The sequence below is a fragment of the Acanthopagrus latus genome, chromosome 12, assembly GCF_904848185.1.
Source record: "Acanthopagrus latus isolate v.2019 chromosome 12, fAcaLat1.1, whole genome shotgun sequence".
In the NCBI taxonomy this organism is placed as follows: domain Eukaryota; kingdom Metazoa; phylum Chordata; class Actinopteri; order Spariformes; family Sparidae; genus Acanthopagrus; species Acanthopagrus latus.
The window spans coordinates 8,884,418-8,904,489 of NC_051050.1; the positions used below are offsets into that span (position 1 = coordinate 8,884,418).

A 20,072-nucleotide genomic window follows, 5' to 3' on the forward strand; every position below is an offset into this window, starting at 1 on the left:
AAGAAAGCTGATCTATGCTGAAACTGATGATAGCATCTGTCATGTCCTCCCCATCATTTCAACTTAGTGGAAAAATTATCCGGCGATAAACCTTATTTGGCAAAAAGATTTGACTTTGTGTTCTTGAAAGGGATAATATCCTGCTCAATCTCAGAAACCCTCAGGGGGTTTTAAAATTGAATAAATCTCGTTGAAAATGTTCACAGCTTTTGTCAGCCTCCAAGCATGTTAAGTATAATGAAAATGGCATCACACTGTAAAGAGATTTAGCAATTCAAAGTTTTTTGAATGAAAGTGTTTTAAAGACACAGTTATGTTCGGAAATATCACAAGAGTTCATTTTTCCATTACGCTGCTTTTCCAGGCTATTCAACCTCCCAGCAATATTTCCTCAATTATTTCCCTACTTCTGCTCCCTCTATCCTACCTATTTATTTGATCATGTGTTGGTGTGCAGGCAAAACGGCATCAGGCAAACAAACAGAATGTGGAAATTCAAAATCTATGCACCCCATAGGCATAGTCTAGTGCAGGCTTATCTGCCCTGTGCATTCGTTTCTCCCCTTCCTCCATCGCTCCGTCTTTCCATCTGGTTTCCATTCTCTCCACCTGCCCATCAGTCTGCAGCCAGGGACAGGTGAGCCTATTACACGCTTCTCACCCCGTCTACTACACACACTCGCACACGCACACACACACACACAGAAAACCACACTAGCAGCACTGCACGGTAACTTGGCGTGCCACGCACATCAGCTAAATCTGCCGTGCTGTAAAACGGCTGTTACTACAGCCACGTCACGCTCCTGATGAAGCGGTCTAGTGTTGAATATAAAAGCTGCGAAAAACTCTGGAGAATAGAGGACAACAGAAAAGGTACAATTTAATAAAGTACGCCTTGAAATTAGACTTTTGAGCAAATGTAATTGAGTTTTAATACTATATGAGAATTAAATACTATATGAATTAAATGTTAATAGGATAGTATGAGTGAAACAGATTCACATTTTCATTGTTGGTGAAACCGAGTTTATGACTTTAAATGAACCAGAGTAAGTATGAGAGCGCGAGTAAGGACAAAGGCATTTCGATTTCACATAGCTCAAAGTATTCTGACTGTAAGGAAGCTATAAAACCAGTGAGTCATCACACGGGCAAACAGGATTCACTGCAAATATATTTGTTCTTTACAACAGTACCTCAAAGTGACAGTAATATATCAGTGGGGGGTTTGGAGGGTTGCTGATCAATACCAGTGAGTCAACATTTACCTCTCCAGGCACTGAGATTTTGGATGCCTCTTTTCAAGCGCCATCTTTTGTTTAACCTTTACAGCTGTAACATTGTGCTTCCTGAGAAGATGTGAATACAAACCAACAAAAGCATACAGAGCAGCTGTCAAGTGGAGCGTAGTACACGATAGTTTCAAGGCTTCAACCCTAACAAAATTATATCTCCTTAACTCACTAAAAACCTTTATATTACACCTAGAACTTATGATTATGTCTTCCCAAATCTGAAAAGAAACAGTATTTCTGGTTAAATAAGTTATGATTGAATGGAATTTTATTAAATGTATTTCATCTCAAGGTTTCGGTGGCGAGCCAACAAGAAAATGACGATGCACTCTGGGCTTTATTGTGATGATCAGCACGCCAGCAGACAACTCATCCCAGAGTATTTACTTCAGCAAGAGCAGTAAAAGCCAGAAAAGGTATAATTCAGGTATTTTCAGCGTTATTTGGCCTCCTGGCTTCATCCTATGGTGTCTCAGTTTTAAAATAGTTTTCAGATATTGTGCCTCCTTGCATTTCCTACCACAGGTGAATCTAGCCTCAGCACCAGAGTTTGTGCTTGCTTTCTTTATTTTGTTGCTGTTTTTATATAAAGTCAAAGCAGCCCATCTCAGTTTCTCTAGAGGCATCAGTGGCTGAAAGGCTATTTATTTATTTCCAGAAAGCCTGTCTGTCTGCCTGCCGCTTGGCTGGAGGAGAGAGAGGAGGAAGAAAAAGAAAAAAAAAAGTTGAAAGTGGGAGAGATTTGCTGATGCTGCCGTGCAGCAGCAGCTTTGCAGAACGTGCTATCATGTGAAACATCACCTTTTAGACGCTCTTGCTCCTCTTGTTTGTTTCTCCCCTATCTGCCTCTCACCTCGTCATGCCCTCCCTTGCTCTTTTTGTCTCTTTGCCATACTTTCTCTTTGCGCTCAGCGCACACCTACAAAAACACACACATTTTTTTCTCATTTTCTCCTTCTTCCAGACCTTGACACCAGCTGTACTTTTCCAATTCAGCAGTTCTTTAACTCTCCAGATGACACAAGGAGATTCTACACCAGCTAAGAACACACAAATAATAAGCCAAAAAAAAACCCTAAACAAAACCAAGCAAATCAGCAAGAACAAATCCCACGGGCCACTCTGCAGTTCCAGATATGGAGCTTGAGAATTATTAGCAGGCCAGGCAAAAATTATTTATGTGGAGAGTGAAAGCATATGTGAGACAGAGCGAGAGAGACAGAGAGAAACAGAAAGAAGGGGGGGGGGGAGCTAAGCATACAGTAGCTAAGACAGAGACAGGGATTAAAATAGATGAGATATGAATGCGATCAGTGAGAGAAGACTCTCAGAGATAATTAAACACTCAGCATGTGTCTTTTCAACACACGCCTAACAACAGATCAGCTCAATTCAGTAAGCCAGAGATACCCAAACTCCATACTTATCATCACATTTTAATTATATTCAATCAGAACACTATAGCATCGCAGCTTGGTGGGCAACCAAATCCAGGTGAAATCCTGAAATCATGGCTGTACATCCTGATTCAGGAGATACTATAGAGACAAGACCTTTAATTGCGGAGTATTGGGCGAACAGTCAGGGCTCAAAATAACAGTAATTAGTCAAGATGTTGTCGGATGATGAATGTTTGCTGGGGTGTTAAGCCACATCATGTCATGTTTGGCTGGAGCCTACATTTCCACCTTTTTGATTTTGGACCAACTAATGCTGAACCAGACAACATTATTTACATTTGATTTAAAGGAAAGAAATTGTTACTCAATCACTGGATTACTTTCATATCCATTTCCCAATTTGAGCACACGTTCTGAAAAAAATAGCCTACGAGTTAGAGTTTTTTTTTTTTTTTTTCTTTTTTCTAATTACTGTAGCCTCCTCTTTCTGTTATCAAGCTTACTCAGTAACAGTTACAGATGTGGCAGTTTACCATGTCTACTGGCCATACATAATGCACTTTACAAACAGATGTCTACACAGCATTGTGATTTCTTTGCAGGGATAAAGGATTACAGCAAAGGGAGGGATTCACAGCACCCACTAGCCAAAAGCTGGGATTGAATTTATTCATTTTGCCTCTTTCTGTTAGTCTGTCACTTCAGCACCAACAAGCTTTTAAGAATAAAGTCAATTCGTACCACCTCCTGTTTTATAGCACAGCTAATGGTGCACATCACCTCTTATTATTTTTTCCATCTGAGGTACAACAAATTGAGCTTATTGAGCTTAACTCGTTGATTAAAGAGCAGGAACCATTAGATGATAGTTTGAAACAAAATTATAGTTGCCGACGATTCTGATAATTAATTGATCATTGCAGTCCTTTTTTTAAGCAGAAACATGAAACATTTTCTGGTTCCAGCATCTTAAATGTAGGGATTTGCAGTTGCTTTGACAAAAGAAGCAATCTGAAGACATCACATTGGGCTCTGGGAAATTCTGATAAGCATTTATCACAACCATTTGATGTTTTATAGACTAAAAGATCAAGAAGTTTATCTTCAGATTAGTTGATGATGAAAATAAAAATTGTTAGCTGCAGCCATACTTGATTAAGTTCTGACACAAATGTTTCTGATTCCACCCCTGCCAATATTCAACATATCTCAACGTTCACACATTTAGTTTAACTCCTAAAATCTAGGGGCAGCCGGAGCATGAGCAAACTGAGTATAACAACATCACCTTGCACAAACACACCAAAAATAAAGACAGAAAATTAAAGGTTGACCTAGCAGAGTTACTACTATAAATCAATGTGCTAAAAAGAGTCCTAGGAGCCACTGAACTGCACATTGCACAAAAACCAATATGAATCCAGCCAGCGGTCCCCATATTCTGTTAAAGCTGGGGCTATTATTAGCAAGCAAGGGGATCAGGTTAAGAAGATGAAGGCCCAAAGAGCATGGAGAGACAGAGATTTCTACACTTTGCAGCAGAGTGAGGGGTAAACCCACTGACAACAGTTTATTTACAGGATACATTTACAAACGGAGTGAGGGGAGGAGATCTGAAGCAACTAAATTAATTCAAATGCACCACAGCACAGCATGAATCTAATGGAAACAAGTTAGTCTTATAGTAATGATTTCTTTTTTGTAAAAGTGCTGTTTTGCTTTTATATTTCACTTATGCCTTTAATGAGAAAGAAGACAATATTACGGTGTGGTAATGATGCCAACAAATAAAAGAAAACAAGGACAACAAAGGAGATAGGTGTTAAGAGGCAGCAGGGAAAGGTGAGACCAAAATCAGGTAAACTCAAGTGTTTAAGCGAAAGAAAGTACATTATTAGTCCCATCTTCAGCCTGTTTAGTTGTTCAAATCAATAGCTGTCTACCTGAAAATCAAGAGAAGGCCTGAAACAACAACTGTTAAGTCACAATCGCACCAAAGAGACACACTGGCAATCTACAGTTTAAAATAAAGCAATAAAACCTGACGAATGCATTATTCATAACGCAAGTGGACAGGTCAAGTCATCATCGCAGTTTAAAGGATGACAACAAATTCAATAAAATAATGGTGGAAAAAAACAATGAAAGTGGATTGTGACAGTGAGAAAAGTGGACGTGGGTAGTACAGTGAGGATGTCAGAGGTTAAGTGAGCAAACGAGAAGAGAGAAGGAGGCAGAAAGTTCAGACTATAAGCCTCATAATCTGCTTCATAACTGTCCTCTGACATCACCGCAGCAGATGCTTTATCTTGGATCCTGTTCTCTCTGCCTATTCTAATGTGATGGGTGGGGGTCTCTCTGTCATACTCTAATGTAATGAAAACACAGAGGACAGCGTGAGGGGCAGAGACACAGAGATGGTTTAGTACAGCCGTATACCACAACATAAAAAGAAGAAGGCTTTCAGCTATAGACTGCCACGGACAAAGAAATGGGGGAAAGAAATGTGTGGAATTGTGAGTGTGTGCATATGTTATTATGAAGCCAGCGGAGCAGTTTGTATACAGCTTTATAAAGCTGACACAACCTTGAGTCTTAAGTAAATGCTCCATGAGTGAATATACCATAATGTGTTGTTTTTATGCTCATGGCCAATGCTTTGCAAACATTTGATGGTTTACCTTGTTTGCAGTGTAACAAGCTGCACAACGACTGACCTGGCTCTAATTAAGTCATCAAGGGGGGCATGAGCTGGCTGAGAGGCAAGATGAGAGAATTATAAAAATGTGCAATTTGCATAATTTTAATACATGTACAAATCCTCTATTTGGTGTAATTGGTGTTTTGTAGTTGTTCCGGTGAACAGACAGAATCATGTAATCCAAAACTAAGGATAAACACTATAACACGAGGGAAGGAGGGTGGAGGGAGGAGAGCTGCAGTGGTGTGATAATAAGTAGCCTGCAAATTTAACATGTTTGCATTAGAGCCTGCCAATACTTCATGTCTTGGGCTGAATACTGTTATGGAGTAAAAAGTCACAATATCAAATATGTTGGCCGATATACACAGATTTTGTTTTGCAGTGATCTCAAACCTCTGACAAAGATGAGTGACAGTAAAGTAACATTGAGCTATAAATTGAGAAACTCTGTACAGCTGATGTTCATGTTATCCCTTTGTTTTGGTTTTATCTCAAGTATGTTTCCCTTCAGTCCTCCTTGTGTTCATTTTGCCAAACACGTATAAATGTTTCCCCTTTGTTTCTTTGTGTCAGTCATGTGTGAGTCATCTCAGTGTACTCAGTGTTCACTGTTGCTCAATTTCTGGACCTCAGTTTTATAACTTTAATTACAAAGGGCTGCAGTACTTTGTCCTTGTGGTAAAATGTGGTCACGCTCAAGTTAAAGTGATTTGTTTTTCATAGATTTGAAGTTTGGGTAAATAAAACCCTTAATTTGCAATGTGTACTGCTTGGTTTCCCACACAGATAGACAGCCACATTGACAGGAACAAGAGGCTTTACAGATCCTCCACAGACTGACCCTCTATAAAGAGATCGACATGGAGGGGTCAACAATTGGTCAATGCCTTACTCCATCACGAGTCAGTCTCACAGAAGATACTACAGGAGGATTTGATGCATGAAAGCTGTCCTGCACACTTTCGATAACTGACCAATTCGGCGAGATTCGAGAGACAAATGATAAATAACTGACATTTTACATTTTTCACGAGGCAATCATGTAACGAGAACAACCTTAAATATCACACCAGCACAGAAAAGATGGGCCAAGGCATACTTATTTATGGTATCCAAAAGTGCCAGTGGTCACAACTGAATGACATTAAAACTAGAAAATCTTGAGTTGAAAAGGTGTTTTTATTACATTTTACTAAAAAGCGAGAAAACAAGACAGGAAGAGCTGAACTTTTGACATCACTTCCTAAAACCAAACACTGGTTGGTTCCATGCGATTAAATACATATTAAACACTAAACTAAGCCAAACATGTCACTGTCAGCTAACATAAGCCCTGAGTGATTGATCCCAATGAGAATTCATAGCAAGAAGTGACAATAAGATCCACTTGAATGAAGCAAAACCTACATATATAGCAGCCTAACTTCACCCCTGACAGCAAAAGGGTTCATTTAATATCAGAAATAAAATCAGGAGACGTATTATGCTCAGAAAGTCAGGGGGAAAATGTCAAGGAAGCTGCTGTTACTTGATATTGGACATTTTCCAGTTATAAAACAACTGACCCCATAACACCACATCTCTGTCACCATAATCCCCCAAATTGTGCATAAATCAGATTAGATGGAACACCAGAAAATAAAGCGTATTATTAACTAGTATAACTATTCTTGGACATGTACGTCATGATCACTTTGGGCTTTCTTGCAATGGCCTGATCTGCACCAATGAGGGATGGTCTTACAAATCAAGTAAAAAAAAAAACTAGTAGCAAAATGTCAAAGGCGATAAAAGAAAGGATTCATCTGAAAAGCTGAGAGAGAGACAAACTCTGAATAACAACGACAGAAAAATAATGAACCCTCAGGCCAGTGAGAAGGACAAAGAGAGGAGACTGAAACCCCGCAGGGAAGTTCAGGAGATACTCGTCTCATCATTGCATCAGTCCACCTCTGCACCATGACATGTAAATTCAAATTCAAAGCAGACGGGAGGCAATAAGGGGGAGGGCAAAAAAAGGAGGAAAAACGAGGAGTAAAATTTAGATCGTGTTGTCTCCTCTGGCAGATTGATAACAACTGTCTGACTTGGTTTGAGATGGGAAAGCAAGGGCAGAGGGAGGAGAGAAAGGAGTGATATAAGGTAAAATGAATTGAAAGGCTTTATTTAACAGATGAAAGACGGAGGGGGGCTGACAGTTTGACAAAGATGGTCATATTTGGTGAGAGATAAAGATAGAGGCGAGGGACCAGTGCTGGTAGGGTATGGAAGGACTAAATGTTATGTCTTGAGCGTGGGAGAAGGAACAAGGTGGTACAGCGGCCACTTGACACATTGTTTGATTTGAGGAAATAGGGAGGACTGACAGAGCCAGTTCAAATGTTGACGTAATTACCAGGAATTTTGCAAGAACCAAAACGTGATGAAGTTGAAAAACTATTTATATTAAATGGGCCCAAAAAAACCCCCAAAACATTAATTTGAGTGAAATACCGATGACAAATGTCAATCTGAGATTAAAATCCTAATCAGTGTAATAGGAAAATGATTTTGCAAAGCCAGTCAACACATTTGGTCCGGCAAGGGTTTCAAGACATTTGCTTGGGAAAGCAGTATCTTTAAATTTTTAATTGTCAGAAACCAGCCGCAAGTGATTAGATCAGCTGACCTGCAGTACCAAAGAATCAGTTTTTGGGCATGAGACTCAAAAAATAAACTTTCTTACAAAGTTAAGGCCTTTAACCTAGAATAGTTCAAGAACTTGCTTAAAGTTTGTAGTTGAGAGATGTAAATCACACCAACTAAACTTAAATTAGTGCTGCAATTGTCATCACTGATTAAGCTGCTAATTATAATAAGAATTTATAATTTATAAAATGTAAAAGAAATAGGAAAAGGTCGCTTCTATTGTTGAATCAACAGTCCAATACCCAAGTACTGTTCATTTACTATCATGAATGACAAAGAAAATCAACCAATCTTCACATTTAAGAAGCTGGAATTTTCTCTCAGAATACACCACTGCTGTCGTCATCATCGAAACCACCCCAACAGTTCACTGATCAGCTTTCAGCTGTCTGCCTGAGTGGATTGTCAGTGAATAATTTCAAAGACCTCTTCTACCAGAAAGTGAGCTCTTGTAATTCAGGACGGTCTTACAAGGCTAAAGAGAAGGACTGAGGGCTGGACAGCTTGGCAAGCTCAGGAGTGACTAAAGAGTGATGTGCGAAATAACTGGCAGGCTGATAAAAAGGCTGTCATCGCTGCTGAGCTGTGAATAAATAACTGGATGAAGGTGCAGTGAGAAAGTGGATGAGCGGAAGCGAGAAAGGCAATGAGAATGAGTGAGGTGATCTGGCAGCATGGAGAGAGGTCGGCGATAAGAAGAAAACGAGAAATGTAGATGGGAAGAGCAAGAAAGAGGAAGGAAAGGAGACAGAAAGAGTCAGGTGGGGGCAAAGAGGAAAAAGCGGGATAGCAAACACTGTCAAAGTTGGCCAAAGATGGGACAGATTGATCGCAAGGCCAAGTGGATGGATCCCAAGAAATATCAAAAAAGGGAGAGCTAGAAAAAGAGAGGGATGAAGGGAGAAGAGAGGGGCAACACTGAACCAAAATGGGCCTAACTGCCTATGAAAAGGAGGGAGGGAGCATATCTAGGTATAAAGACAAAAGGGGAGGGAGGGCAAAGACTGCGAGACAGGAGAAACGGTTTGAAATCGACATGAAAACAAGGGGATGGTTGGGGAAAAGCCAGCCTGCTGTGACACCTTGTGAGGTTTTAGGGTAGGTTGGCTCAGTACGATAAGATAACTGCTGCCTTATCTGTGGCCGTCAGACTGCTAACACACACACACACACACACACACACACACAAACTGACACACAGTTTCCTTTGGCCAGGGGAAAGCAGACATGGATAAAACACTATTGGAAGATGGGTAGACAGGTGTTTGGAGCAGTGATTGGAACTGACTCAGATGTCTGTATTTGGGTCGTTTGTGCTCACATCTGTGTGGGGCTCTGTGTGTTTACTGTACATGCACAGCATCAGAGAAATACAAAATAAAAAAGTACAATATTGAGGCATTATGTATTGTATTCAATGACAAAGTAAAGCAGTAATTTAGACAATCTAGCAAAGGCAAGCTAGAAACAAGACATTAATGGCGACATTTGCTGCATTCAGCCGCTCGCTGTAATAGTTCTTCCACTTATCAAACTGAGTGAGAGATAACGGATTAGGACTCTGCAATTAATACAATTTACTTCTCAATTTATTATTTTGGATTCCAACTGTTCCAAAAACAAGACAATCTCGATAAAACAGTAATCGTGCATCATTCCATTTTGCAATGAAACTCTCATTTTGTGTTGCGTCATATATCCAGTGCCCCCACTGCTGTCTGTTATCGGCCATTACTAGTAGCCCAAACTCCCTCTTGATTTCCCACTAATTGACTTATTCGTGGCGGTGCTCCACAGAATCGAGACCGACCGCCACATATTGCGTTTCTTTTTTTTTTTTTGTATCCGTGTATCCGTTCGGCACACACAGCCCTCCCCTCCGTGCACACAGCGTATCTCAATGAAAACGACATTATCTGTGGAAATAATAACGTGGAAGCTTGATATTTAGTGCGGACGGCTGGCGAAAGTCACTAGTTCACAAAAGTTTCATATTGACACTCTGTGACATGGCCTATATGGATTGCTGCACAGTGGGGCCGACTCTGGCAAAGCTCAGCCGATACTAGCCCATTAAAACACAGATCCTTGGGATCAGTAAAGGACATGTTTTTATGGTTTTATTGCAAGGTCATGTGTTTCAATGATGTAATATTGCAAATATGAGTGCCAATAGCAACATTTTTTTACATTTTTTAACAATAGGGTTAGGGTTGAGGTTTTATGATGGACAGCAGCAGGGCAATCTAATGAAAACAAATAGACCCATATCCATAAAGCATATGGGATTTCACACCCAGAGGCACACATACTGTCCAAGGAGACAAACAAATACTGTACCCATATAGGGAGATCAGTGCCGTTTAGATTTACATTATAGAACAAATCAACATCATGATCCACCATCATTACTTTGGCACAGAGTCAGGGACAAAGATTGGATTTTTATAACCTGGTTGCTTTGACGTGAAGGCTGCGAGAGCCAGTCTAATGATTCAACGGTCATCTGCAGCCATAAATGTTAATTAACAGCCTCGGCTGCTGGACATTCATTTCCTGCTATAGCCGTAAGGGAGGGCTCATAAAAAATAGGGTGCATGTGCATGCTGGTATGTTGTGTGTGTGTGTGCGTGTGTGAGAGAATGTAACTGTGTATATGTCCTTGTGTGTGTGTGTGAGTGCTTAAGTGTTTGTATGTGTGTGCGCAGCGTCATTTGTGACAATATGTGAACGTATGTGTGTTTCAAGGACACACAGTGATGGAAAAACTGTCCCAAAGGCTCCTCCGTCCATTTCTAATACAACAATATGCTGTCAGTACAAACTGTAACTAGCTAGTCGCACCATGACAACACATTAAAGCTTTACAGGGACAAAGTCAGGTAAAAGTCACACTATGGTGATATGTTAGAGGTGTGCACACAGACTACATAAGAAGAAAGTAACACTGGGACATCACAAAAAGCAGTAAAGGATGTTAGAATAATATGGTGTCACAGTAAGGCCAACGTAAAACACAGGTCATGACATAATAACAGAGCAGTACATGAGCAAAGTGAGATAAGGGTTAAACTACAATATAATACCACTTCACATGACAGAGGCAAGGTGAGTGTCACACTGACATCATTACAGTGTTACATAAAGCCACAGTGTGGTAGAAATCAATAATGACGGTGTCCAAATGATGTCAAATGAAAAGACCTAGTCATTCTACAGTCATGACAAAGCTGCATGAGGGGAAACAGTTTAATAATTGAGCCTTTTAGTAATCATTTAAGTCAAATTACATTCAAAAATATATACTATGATAGCAATCAAGTATATACCAACACTGATTTAATCAGTAATTATTTTGTTAGTCTACCTGTCATTTAAGTCATTTTAGAGGGGAAAATACTAAATATTTACTGGTGTTTTTTTTTTTTTTTTTTTTTTGTCAAATGTTAAATATTATTTATAGTTTAAACTACAGTTGTCAAAATAACCATATATTGATACATATTGATCTTGTATATTTTAAACAGTTTCAATACTAATTTTCTGCAGTGTCAATGAAACCGTATCAGCTGAGCTTTCTCGCTCCCTTTCTGCTCTCTCTCTTGTGCTCACCGCTGCAGTGCCCTCATAGTCCCTCCAGCTCCCAGACTTCTGACAGTGGTCATAGGTGAATTAAGCCAGACGGTGTTGTGCTAAACACATAGTGCACAAGCCTTTTTATGTTCATCTTTTTAATAGAGAGTTAAACTTATGTGACCTCAATGTTGTCAATTCAAATATCAATACGTTTCACGGTATCATGACAACACGAGTCGAAGCTACTGATTGATTACAAAGGATTGATTACCAGTTATGGACAGCTCATCAATGAAAATATTTGTTGGTTGAAGCCCTATCGAAAAGTGTCTTTGTAACATGTGTTGCTTGTTTCGCACTTTGTTTCATACCGTATCTGTACTGAATACGGTTAAATAATGCTGGCACATCAGAATTACACCCACCTGGCCAAATGTGACAGGATGATGGCAGAAATATAATTTCACAAGACACCAGAGCTGGAAACAACTAGGTCCATGTTGTTACACAAACAAAGAAAAAAAAATATTTATTTATTTATTTATGTATTTATTTATTATGGTTTCACTGTAAATGTTACCACCTGCTAACTATGTTTTTTTTTATATCGCTGTATTATCACTCATCCTTTTATTTCAAGTGTTGTTTGGTGAAGCTGGCAAATGAAAACCAAACAAACACCATACCAGTGTTAGCCTTGGCGGTGGAAATCAGAGCTAATGGAGACGAGCCATAACTCTGTTTCCATCTCACTGTCGACGCCTCCCATCCTCCTCTCCCTTCTCCCCCATGCCCCATCTATCAATCCATTTCACCATTCTGCCTCGTCCTCCCGCTCCTCTCTCTCCCCTCTCTCTCTCTCCTCTTATCTATCTAAATGTATTGTAGGACACTACCATTTCAGGCTGGTGTAGTTTTCTGACCATGAGGATGTTTTACAGTCCAACTCCCACCTCTCTGCTGCCCCTCTTCAAACCCCCTTTCCCAAAACAGATAGGAGAAAAGCCCCCATGTTGGAGTCATGGTCCAGTGGTTTCTAATTATGTGTTCACTGTAGGAGCCTGGTCAGAATATTTCATATAGACCCATGAGAGAGAGATAAGAGAGACAGTAGGGAATAAAGCAAGGTGGGAAAGACAGGGAGGCAAAAGAGAGAGACAAACAAAGAGAGGGAAAGAGGATGAAGAGAAGCAACAGAACTTACAGTAGGTTGTTCATACATTCAGTTAATTTACTGATTGTATTGGAACTGTCCAGGAATAACAGACTCCAGTTAGACAGAGTACCAGGGAAGAAAGAGCAGAGGTATGTGTCAGTGAGGAATGCAATTACATAGTGGTATTTTGTTTTTATTTACATCAATTACTAACTTTACTTTACATTATTATTGAATAATATTTCTAACAAAAAAAAAAAAAAAACACTTTTAGGGGTTCATTAGCCTCTAAGCTATCAAAGCACATCATTCGTGTATGTTTTCCTGCTCAAAATTATTGACTGCATTTACATGCAAACATCTATTTTCTGCCATGGCTCAAGTAATATAAAACACATTCACAATACATGATTGCCCTGGTCCACAGTCCACAGACTGGTACTGCAAAAATACATTTGTGTGTCTAACTTGGCTGTAGAGGCTTGGGTCCAAAGTCGCTACTTGCAGGTGAGCTTCTGTCACTGTTAGCTAACTGCTAACGCACTTGGCAGCTAATCACACGAGTTTCAACAGCTTCTTTTGATTTTCTCTGCACCAGTTTCCTGGAGTTATGTTCGCTTGGTTGTATAACAAATCTCTTTGAGCTTAACAAGCTTGCTAACTATAGTTCTAACTGTCAGTCAGAAAGCTTGTTAGCTTGGTGGCAAGATTTGTATTTGTTCCAGACTCCTGTGGATACTGCAAAGTACTCCTGTACTACGCAACTGACTACAAACCACAGCTAATAAATTGCAACAGCTTCCTCCACATTGGACTCTATGGATTTCTCTGTCCTTAACACTGTCAATGAAGCTTCTGTATTGGTCAGTGGCACAAATTCAGAGGTAATACTAATTTAAAATTGTAATCATCATCACATGCGCGGATTAGCAAATCCACCAACTGCAGTGATACTGGTGACATTAAATTATTTTACAGCTTTAAATCTTAGCTTGCAAACAAAATTTATCTCAGCAATTCATCTGGGGCTGATTTGTATTTCACTGCTTTACATGATCGATCAAAACAGTGTGGTGGAATCTTGATAGAATTTTGCATCTATTACCAAATTAAGTCCCTAACCCTAACACTACCCACAGATGTGGCACATAACATTACCCAAAGTCTTACCCACAGCTTTCTCATCACACAAAATAAGGTCAAAAACGTCTCCAGCCTTTGCCTTTTGGTAATCATACAATGATTAGGAGGACTTCTTGACCTTGCAAATACAGTTAAATGTGGCTCACACATACACCCTCGGGACGAAGTCCACATCATGCACCACAGTGGCTCTTCTCAGGGCTCTTAAATGACTGGTGTCATTAATGTTGGTGCACGGTTGCCAGCTGTAATATTTCCTGTGGTCATTAGACCATCTGGTGGCCTGACTCCTCTCATATCTCTATCTGTCTTTCTTGTCTGTCTCTGCCCGTCTGCTTCCTTGCGCTGCTCAGCCCTTTCTCTCTTTGTTGCTCTACATATTCTCAGTGTTATTTCAGCTCTACCTTTATTCATATCTCTTAAAGCACTCTCTCCCCATCTCTACACACTTCTCATGTCTGCCATACTATTATTATTTTCGCTCACTTTCATCCACTTGCAGCCCCTCTCAGCCTGTTGCCCCTGGCCACTTCATCCATCTCTCTGTAATGGAAACCCATTGATGTATGCAGCCATTTTGCTGTTCCAATATGTTAATTAGAGAGATCTGGAGACTCATTTATGGATGGGTCAACATCCCTTTAAATTAAATTGTCACCGTTGCTGTAATTACGGTGTCATTGGCAAATATCACAGGACATGCAGGGTTTCATCCAAAAATTCCAGATTTCAAAAAATGGGTCCTTGCATTTGACCCTTTTTTAACCGTTTAATCTTTCCATGTAAATTCAGCTGAATGACAACAAAGAGACCAATGCAATCACAATAATAATGAAATTACTGTTTCTCTATCATATATAATGGAAAAAGTGTGGCGAGTGTACACGGAGACATTCATGTAGTAAGAACAGAGGAATAACAGTGCAGCGACTCCATGTTTCTAATAACAACTAGGTGTTTCAAAAATAGCACAGATATACAGTGTGTGTGCCTGGTAAAGTGACTTCTGTTGCATATTCATTTGCCTTTGCTTAAATTTGTTAAACTATGGAAAGCCATCACAGTAACGGTGCATGTAATGATGCCATCAGTTTTACCATCCGTGGTCCAGAAGTCCCATTTAATCATCAGTCCCATGATTAACTAAGGTCTGAAGTCACTTGTGCAAACACCTATTTAAAGACAAAATAAAGCAGCTAGCAACATGGAGGCTGAACCTATATATAATGCAAACCCACATACATATAAATGTCTCAGAGAAGGTGAGCTTTCACAGCTAGTACAAGCTCCATCTCAATCTCTGAATCTCTATCCATGCCTGTTATGTTTCTGTTGATCAATAACCTCTCCATACATTTCACTTTCATCTCCTAACATTCCGTGCATGCAGTTTAAAAGCTCAATTTTCCAGCTGCCATTTGTACAAAGCAACAATATAGACATAAATATCTGTGAAAATACAAAGACACTTCAGTGGGTTTAGTGCATTCATTCTCCTAAATGTAACAAAAGATCAGCAGAATCAATGCAATACAGTGTAACGAGACTGCCTGGCTGATTGAAAAGCACGGAGCAAAATTATTTCTTTAACAGGTTTTTCTTTTTATTATATATTCTTCTCCTATCTGCAGAAAAGACCAACCGCCTCTCCTCTAATTACACTTCCTCTGTTCATCCGCCTACCTGTGTCCCACTGTATGTGTGAAGCCAAAACCTGATTGCCTCAGTTTCATAATGCTGGTGGCAGCTTGCCTCCTTCACTCCTTACATTTTTAATGAATGGAATGTCTTTGAAGTGCACATGTGGAAATACAATAATCTATATCTAATTTCAACATTAAATAACATTTGTTATGTATAGTGAAATAGGATTGGGTTTTTAGAAGCAAGAGAAGATGCATCTTTTCTGATGTCATGTTTAGTTTCTCTGTCACTTTTTTATTTCCCTCCAGGGGCAGAGCATGATCTGTTTTGATCTGACTACTGGACTTTACAGCCTATGTATAGCTTTGATGCACTTATACTGTCTCCAACTGTCTCTTAAATCAACTATATAAAAAAAAAAAACAAGAGCCCTAGTGCCTACTATTGATATGTTTGAAAAACTCCAATAAACTAAGCCTAAAGAACCAAAAATAACTATAATAACACAGTGTAACAAGACGCAATTAAGACAAATCAAAAACACAGTTTTCCTCCAAGGAGACAGCAGTCAGCTCAGGTTCTTAAATATAATGATGCTGATCAAAAATGAAAAAAAGACAAAGATTGCACCATTACTATAGAGAGACAGACCATATATATTCAATCTGAGACACTAACATCAACAGAGAGGGCAATTTGTTCAGACTGTGGGCAGGAAAATTGTTCTCCCCTTTCGCTTTTATCACTAAAATCTATAGCAGACAAAAGGGGGTGTAATCTCCATCCACAGTCCATTTTCACTGAGACAGCATCATGTCTGTCTGCTTCTGTCAGGTCCAAATTCAACAGAGCATCCATGTTTTATTTATTCTTTCTTTCACCAAGAGGCCCAAAGACCAGAGAGTCTTCTACTCTAACAGAGAGTATTGGGTATTTGTTATCTAAAAGGGAACAAGAGGTGTGTTGCATTTGTGAAAGTGCCTGAAAATGAAGCCAAATACTGAACAAATTATTTTGAAACCAAATCTCCCATTTTAGAAAAAGAACTGCTGTGCCATTGCAGTTCACATTCAATCAAGACTTAACAGTCAAGCAACTGCACAACTCTATTTACACTCACCGTTTTTGCAAAATAAAAAAACATTTTTGCTTAGTAACCATTACTTGTGGGTTAGCCATGCCACCCTTCAATGCCTCAATTTATCTTTATGCAATCTAGGGGAAAGTCAACTGAGCCCATATGCTACATTTTAGCATCATCTACATGTTCATGGGTTTAAGGGAACTAAGCAGAGGTCATAAAGGTCAACTGCCTTGCGTACGGGCACCTCCATGGTAAATGTGAGAATGTATAAATATGAAAATGTATGCTCATTCAAAGGAAAGCCGAGAGAAATGTTTAACATACATCCAAACTCGGATTATTTATGTTGCAATTAAATACTTCCTGTGCGATGCCTTGTGGAAATTAAATGGAATGAAAGGTTTCAAATCAGTAGTAGCACCAGAATGTCAGCATTTCATTAACTAATGAAAACAGCTTTGTTTTTAGCTTAATTGCATATTTTATGCGTTGCACAGTGTGCTTTGACAGGGTTTCATAAGCATGAGGAGCCTTTACTCAACAGGAGAAGCTGTAATTCTCCAATTCATGTCGATACATGAATAATACATATTTAAACTGAGTTACAAGAGTTTCAAATGACAATAGCTGCTACTGACATGATTGAGAAACCTTTCAACTTAAAAAGACACACCATCTGCCCCTGACAACATCTTTACAATGCCATATTTAGGGGATTGTGTTATTGTGCATTGCAACTCTGCACTACCAAGACAAGACTACTCAGTCCAGACTGCCTTCTATTCCTCTTAGAGCAAAGTGGCCTGGATTCTCCATAATAAAGCTGTCAGTGCCTCATGGCAGGGAGTGCACTGCTTTTAAAGGGAATTAGAGGAGCTGATTTGATTGGCCATGATTGATGCCAGCCTCAAACACACCCACTGATAATGTATTCCTCCTAAACACACTCCGTTTCCAGATGTGCCACAGGTGTACTCTCTTCTTTAAATAATTAAAAATGCTTCCCATGTCTTAGGTGTACTTTTTTTGCCTGATGGGATTAAGAGGAGTTAAGGAACATATATATGAATAAAATATATCCGTATGCCCTTGGAAACCCCTTTAAAAATAGCTTTACATATTGTAGCATGGTACCAGAAAGACTACAGTCCAAATCTACATTTAGGCGCGTTAGGCAAGCAGAAATCTATACCATTTGCATTTAAAATGAAAGACTGTTTCCTTGACAAATAAATTTACAAAACATTTGTAAGCGGAAAACCAGTGATTAGTTTAAACCAGGGAACACAGCATTTCAGCATTTGTAAGCATGAAACCACTGGATATTCTTTAACAGGGAACTACCATAATTCAACATCTGTGAACAAAGTAATTGCAAAACAAGTTGTAGGGACATTCTTTAGCTATGTTAATGGCAACAAAACATTCTGGACAGCAGAACCAGGTAAACCAAAACATGATCTTTTCTAATCCTGAACGCAGAACATGAAGAAATGTAAAGATGCACCATGAAGAAATAAAAAAAATCAGCATTTACCTGGTTTTCAGAAACTTAAATTGCAAACATGTGTTCTCGTAACTGGGTTGCAAGTAGCCATGACGCTAAATCCAGTTAGAAGTTCATAGTACAAGAATGATTCATAGTCAGAGCTCTACATCTTAGGGTACAGTGCAAGCACAATCTGCCTATGCTGCTGCAGGCAGGGGACGACAGAGCTGCTGTGTTTCTATGTCAATGTGTGCGCTGTATTGTGGGAATCCTATTCCTAATGGGAGTGTCACAGCCCCATGAGAATCCCCTATGACTGCCTTTTGAACATAAAGCCTCTTGCACATAAAAAAAAAAAAAAAAAAAACGATTGGAAGAGCTAAGTCAAGCAAGCACAGCCCCGAGCACACAGTGGGAATCATTGTCAGATAAAAATGTGTGTTTTTATTCCAATAATATTCATAATCCTCGCCGATTGAGGTTGTCTGTGGTGGATGTGTGTGTTTGTGTGTGCTGGCATGTGTATACACACATCATGATTAAACAACGCTATCGTCTACTGTACATCAAAAGGAAATTGCTGGAGCCTTGGGTGCATTAGCAGTCTAATATGAACAATGTCAACGAAGTGAAAGCAGAATGTGCTTAACACTTTTTTTTTTTTTTTATTCAACTGTTGATCTCAACAGAACAGTTTCTCAACAGAAACATTTTTTTTCAAGTACAATTTCAACCCATTTACGTGGCCTCTCTCCTTTCCGATCCTTTTTGTCATTGCTCATCACACAAAATATCTTCAAATAGTGGTGCTGATCCAAGAAAAGACGTATATCATAGAGAAGCTGGGCTCGTCGTGTCGTGGCAGTAATACTGGGTCAGTTGACATTGTTCAGCTCAGTACACATTCTGGGCAATAAAGATCGACATTAGAGGAGAAAGGATGATTTGTTGATCACTGGTAGATATCAAATTCATGCTTGGTCAATTAAAATATACCCCGTAAGCTCTACTTGCAGGCATTTATCAGTGAAATTAAGTCACAGAGGCCACTCATGAACTCTGACTCAGCAGAATTCTTACATCTTAGCGGTGTGTTCATCTGCTTTGGTATTCATCTACGTAGAGCACTGAAGATTTGGGATTATTTTCAACTAATTAACACCCCTCCAGCCAGTCAGAATGGGGTGCACGTAGAGGCCACAGTGCTATTTAGGAATCAATCCTCAGAGAGGGTATTCTTCACTGTGAAAATTGTACTGATGTTCCGTTTTTCTGGTGAGATTTTACCTCCCTAACTAGCTCCATGATTACCTGATGTGAGTGATTATCACATAAAACGATCACATCGCCTGCATTTGAGAATAACCCATTCAGAACCACCACCTTTTTCGATGGACATTACTTTCCTGGAAGATTACTGTCAACCAAGTCCACACAAATGCACAAACGTATTTGACTGGATGTCAATATGGGATATTTCATTGGGTGAAACACTTTGTTACTTTTGCTGTGTAAAGTGCTATTCAAAACAAAGCCTTGATACTTTGATACTTCAAAATATCCTATTAAATATTAATATATTTTACTCAGGACATCTCGGTGGGATGGATGGGGCATCTAAACATAATCTAAACATTTTTGATTCAGGAGACTTTCATTTTTAAGTTAATATAATAGTGTAAAATAGTGTTTTTGATGAATTACTTTATCAATGATATGAATACATACAAAAATGAATACAATGTTTCTTGTTGAAAGAAGGTCTTTCGGTGTTCGGTGGTGTCTTGCTTTTAGATTTTCCATCCATTGGAACTGACAAAAGAAATAACATTTGGGTGTAATGAAATGGGTAATTTTATTTATTTATTTATTTTTGCAACTTCTGATTTA

General features: G+C 39.2%; 1 protein-coding gene across 1 annotated transcript in view; it reads right to left on the reverse strand.

Moving 5' to 3' along the window:
* cntfr (ciliary neurotrophic factor receptor) overlaps window positions 1-20,072 on the reverse strand; it is a 228,740-nt gene that overhangs the window by 190,467 nt on the left and 18,201 nt on the right. The window lies entirely within an intron of this gene.